The sequence below is a fragment of the Narcine bancroftii genome, chromosome 1, assembly GCF_036971445.1.
Source record: "Narcine bancroftii isolate sNarBan1 chromosome 1, sNarBan1.hap1, whole genome shotgun sequence".
Classification (NCBI taxonomy): domain Eukaryota; kingdom Metazoa; phylum Chordata; class Chondrichthyes; order Torpediniformes; family Narcinidae; genus Narcine; species Narcine bancroftii.
Window position 1 is genome coordinate 101,855,898 of NC_091469.1, and position 5,654 is coordinate 101,861,551.

Below are 5,654 nucleotides of genomic sequence, written 5' to 3' on the forward strand. Positions count from 1 at the left end.
AAGGGAACGTGAAAGGAAATTTCTTTATGCAAAGGGTGGTAGGGATGTGGAATGAGCTTCCGGCAGACATGGTCGAGGCGGGATCATTGGTTACATTTAAGGATAGACTGGATAGTTACATGGAGAGGAGAGGACTGGAGGGGTATGGACTGGGTGCTGGTCAGTGGGACTAGGAGGGTGGGAATTTGTTACGGCATGGACTAGTAGGGCCGAACTGGCCTGTTCTGTGCTGTAAGTGGTTATATGGAAATGTTGCTTCACTTGGAAAGACTGTTTGCGACCCTGAATGGTGGTGAGGGTGGAGCATCTCCTGCAGTCACAGGAATAGGTGCCAAGGGGACAATTCATATCCCCTTGGCGTGAGAAATGTTCCCTTGAGAAACAAGTGGAAGTTGTAATGAGGATGGTGTGACTTTGCTATGAGATATAGATAGGTTGAGGGTGTGGGTGAAAACTAAGTGAATGGATAATATGAATTCGTGCACCAATGGAGGAATCAAAATGCAGATCAGTATCTAAATGGAAAGATTCTGAAAATGAGTAAAGTACAAAGAGATCCAGGTGTTCTAAAGCAAGAATCACATAAAGAACGCAGGCAGGTTTTGCAAGTCGTGGGAAAGTGACACATTGACCTTTACATCATAGGGATTGGAATTTTCAAATTTGGCTGGTTTTGTTAAAATTATATAGGGTGAGGCCAAACCTGAAAACTGCATACAATTTTGGTCCCCTTAACTAAGAATAGATTTTGTAGCTTTGGAGACAGTCCAAAGGGAATTCACCAGCTTAATTCACGGGAGGAGAAGAGAAAGGTAAGAAGGAAAAATATTTAAAAGTGAACTGAGGGAGCAACCTTTTTACTCCGTGGATGGTGGATGAATGAAACACACTACCAAAGGAGGTGGTACAGGTGGGTACAATTACAATGTTTAAAAGACAGTAGAACAGGAACATGGATAGGAAAGACATGACAGCATTGTAAATTAAAGCACCACAACACAATGCTTGCCCTTTCACCTCTTTCTTTTTCAATATTTTTATTGAAATCAGCTCCACATTGAAAAATACAGAATACATAAGAATACATATTAAAAGTCAAAAAAACAATACATTACACTTAGATCATATCAGTTCATCCAAGGTACCCCACATTCTCAAATAAACAAATTATATTACAATAATATTTTATTATTAAAAAAATCTAAACCCACCTCCAAAAATGAAGTTGTTTTGCAAGGAGAGAAAAAGGAATTCCTATCAAAGTAATAAATTACCTAATTAGTCAACACTTCTGCATTCATATAAAATCAGAGATTCAGAAAATAATTCATAAAAGGTCGCCAATGTTTGAAAATTTAAATTCAAATCAGAAATTGAGCATCTAATCTCTAAATTTAAACATAGAAACATAGAAGATAGGAGCAGGAGTAGGTCGTTCGGCCCTTCGAGCATGCTCCGCCATTCAATGAGATCATGGCTGATCTTAAAGTTCAGTACCCCGTCCCCGCCTTCTCTCCGTAACCATATTTCCGTAAGAAATATGTCTAATTCCCTCTTAAATATATTCAACATGACATAATATCACGTAACCATTGAGCATGAGTAGGTGGAGCAACATCCTTCAATCTGAGCAACACTGCCCAAGAAGTAAAAGCCAATGCATGCAAATCAGATGCCGCTAGAGTTATGCCACTCTCTCCAATAATACACCTCTCCCCTTCCCATCATCCTGGGAACCAACCACTTCTTCCAGGTGAAGAAGCCATTTACTTGCATTTATTCAAACTATTGTCCAGCTTCAGTGATTACAATCCAGCTCCTCTACATTGGAGAAACCAAATGCAGATTGGATGACCATTTTACAGGGCTCCTTCATTCAATCCACATGAATTTTGGATGCATCACATCTTGTTACGGGACCTGCTCTCTTCCCAAGACTGTAAGAACCTGCAGAGAGTGATAAATGAAGTTCAGGCCATCATGAAAACCAACCTCCCCTCCATTGATTCCATCTATACCTCTAGTTGACTTGAGCTAAAAATATTCAAGACATCCCACACTAATCATGCTTTCTTCTCAACCACTCTGCCCCCCTACTTCCATCATGTAGGTTTGGATCTGGAGCTTGGGTTGCTGATGGTTTGGAATGAAGTCTATGTGGTTATAGAGGCTGCTGGAATGCTGGAAGCAGATTAAAATCAAATTTGTGTAATATTACATTGTTTTATTTCATGACAAATAAAGGAATCTTGAGAGCACAAACCTCCAGATTCAAAGACAGTTCCTTTCTTGCTGTTATATTTTGCCCTTGAATGGCAAAATATGATGCTCTTGCACTGTAATTTATAACTACGTTTCTTTATTTCCTACAATATTTGACCACAGTAACACTCTTCTCTTTATCTGTTTATCTATTTATGCACGTTTTGGATTGCATAACTAAGCTTCTTACTATATTTCAATACATGTTATCCTTCAACAACCTTCATCCCAGGTGACTTCCTGTAAGGTGGGTAACAAGGAGCAACAGCTGGAACACTGACCAATCAGAGATCAGTTCTGCCATGATGTCACTCCTGTCGTCAGCAGTGGGGAGAGAATATAAGCAGAGCTGCCAGTGCAATAAATCAGTCTTCGACTCCTCGAGTGTATATCTTCTTTCAACACTGCAGTAGCGTGCACACTACATTGCGACCCTGGCAAATTCAATCGGCAGTTGCACCCAAAGATGACGGACCAAGTGGCTTTTCAAGCGGTTTTGTTGATGCTACCAACTTTCTTGGCGTTGCAGCTGCACGTGTGATTTGAACAGGCTGAGGCCCAGATCCATCTCCAACAGATCACCACTGATGAAACACGTTACTACCATGTGATGAGTTCGCCTGATCAGGGCACAGCACCAAGGGTCATTGATTTCCTGTGGCAGCCTCCAGAGGAAATCAAATATGATGCTCTCAAGGAGCTATTAATCTGCATCCTCGGGTACTCATGCCGTGAGTACACTGCCCAATTATTGCATTGGACTGTTTGGGGGATGGGCCCCATCTGCCCTCATGAGCGAAATGCTCACCCTTGCTGAGGGACACAGGCCTCGTTCACTCTTCAAGCAAATTTTCCTGGAGCAGCTACCTGAGGATATCTGACTCTTGCTTGCCGTTGAGGACTTCAGCGACCCCAGGAAAGTCGCAGCCCGGGTGGACGTGATCTAGGGAGCGAAGAAAGAAAATGACACCTCGGTGGAGGAGATCACTAGGCCCCACACACAGCTGGCAACAAGGCCACAGCAAACAGAGAGGCAAATGGCCCCCCCCAAAAATGGGGTGTGGGAACCCGTAAATACCACCCACTCTGTGCATTTCAGGGAAGCGCCATGGCCAACCATCAATAATGGCTGTGGTGGTTGGCCAACGTGACAGCCTCCTCCACAAGTGGGATTCTCTGTCATGAATGTGCTTCCTCATTGATACTGGCACTGAAATAAGTGTCCTTTCCCCCCCCTCCTCAGCAAACGACACCCAGAACATCAAACCAGGCCCGGCACTGAGGGCAGCGAACAGCACCACCATACGAACTTTCGGCATCCACACTGACCCCCTCCAATTCGGCAGCAACCGGTCCACGTGGACATTCACAATTGTGGCTATGGCGCAACCCTCTCCTGGAAGCAGACTTCCTGCGAGCCTACTGCCTGCTGGTGGGCCTTAAAGGGCAGCATTTGGTGCACGCCAGGATGTTTCAAACAATGCCTCTGGGAGAAGCTAAGTTACCAGACTCCATTACTCTGTCTGACATGCATTTACAGGGATCCTAGTGGAATTCCCTTTGATCATGGTGCCTAAGATTCCTCTGCTAAACCAAAGAACAGGGTAAGGCACCGCATTCTCACTGAGGGTCCCCCACTCCACGCCAGGGCACACCACCTTTCCCCCCCCCCACCCCGAAGAAGCTCACCCTCGGCAAGGAGGAGTATAAAAGATGAAAGAGCTGAGGATAATGCAGTGCACCAACAGCCCCTGGGTCGTCTCCTGCACATGGTAGCAAAGGCAGTAGGAGAGTGGAGGCCATGTGGTGACAATCGCCACCTCAGTGAGGCCACCACACCTGATGGGTACCAATGCCCCATATCCAAGTCTTTACCACTAAATTACAAGGGGCATGGGTATTTTCAAAAGTTGACCTCATCAGGGGCTATCATCACATCCCGGTCTATCCCTAAAACCACCATCATTACCCCTTTTGGACTCTTTGAATTCCTGAGAATGCCCTTTAGACTCAAGAACGCAGCCCAGACCTTCCAGAGGCTGAAGGATGCGGTGAACTGGGATCTCACATTCGCGTTCATCTATTTGGACGATATTCTCATTGCTAGCCATAATCACACAGAGCATGCAACCCATCTAAGACAATGGTAGGGCTGGCTGCAAGAATTCAGACTAACTATAAACCCTGCTAAGTGCCAGTTCTGGTTGAAAATGATCGACTTCCTGGGGCATTGAATCAACAAGCATGGAATGAAACCCCCGCCCGAAAAGGTAGAGGCCATTCGGCATTTCACCAAGCTTGCACAGTGAAGGGGTTGCAAAAATTTGACAGTATGTTTAACTTTTATCAATGATTCATACTGGCAGCGGCCTGCATCATCTGGCCCTTTTTCGTACTCATGGCGGAGATAGGTAAAGACATTACTTGGTACAATGGGGCCTCGGTGGTGTTCCAGAAGGCCAAGGATGCACTGGCCAATGCAACCTTACTGGTGCACCCCAGGCCAGAACTTCTTTAAAATGGTGGCCAGAAGGTTCATCTGGCAAGGCCTTCAGAAACAGGTCAGTCAGTGGGCCAAGACCTGCACACTCTGCCAGAGATCCAATGTGCAGACACACGTCAAAGCAACCCCCCAAGCTTTTGAGTCAGCATGATGTCAGTTTAGCCACATCCATATTGATTATATTGGGCCATTACTGGTCTCCCGACGGATGAGATATCTCCTCACCATGACTGACGTCTCCTGCTGACCGGCATAATGGGTCAACATATGTGCTGGATATCAGCGGTAAGGAAGAGACTTCATTTCGACCACCTCAAACCAACACATCTGGACATTAGCCAACTGGTCTCAAGGCAACCCCCACAACACAAAGGTAGCCCACCAAAAGCAGCTCTCTAATCACCAGTTCTGGGGGGGGGTCATATTGTGGCCCAGTAAATAAAATGGCTGACAAACATCGCGACTGTGCAGCCCCCATGGAGGCCAATGACCTTCGTCCTAGGTGATCACCTGCATGGTGGGAAATAACAAGCAATGGTGAGAATGCCGCCCAATCGGAAATTGGCGGTGCCGTGATTCACTCCTGTCATTAGCAGAGTATAAGCAGAGCTACCAGAGCAATAAATCACTCTTCATGACTCCTTGTGTGTGTGTCATTCTTTTCACACTTCACGGTAGCGCGCACACTATTCAACCTTTTTTTGACTATTATTTATGATTTTCAAAGAATCATTCAATCCAAACAAACATCAAAATCTCTTTCAACAATAGTATATAACATATAGAGTCTATTTTTCCCCTACTCCTCTCCCTCCTATACCCTAATACAACAAAGAAAAGATTATATAAACAAATACAAAGATCCAAATATCAGTCAAGTCACAAACTC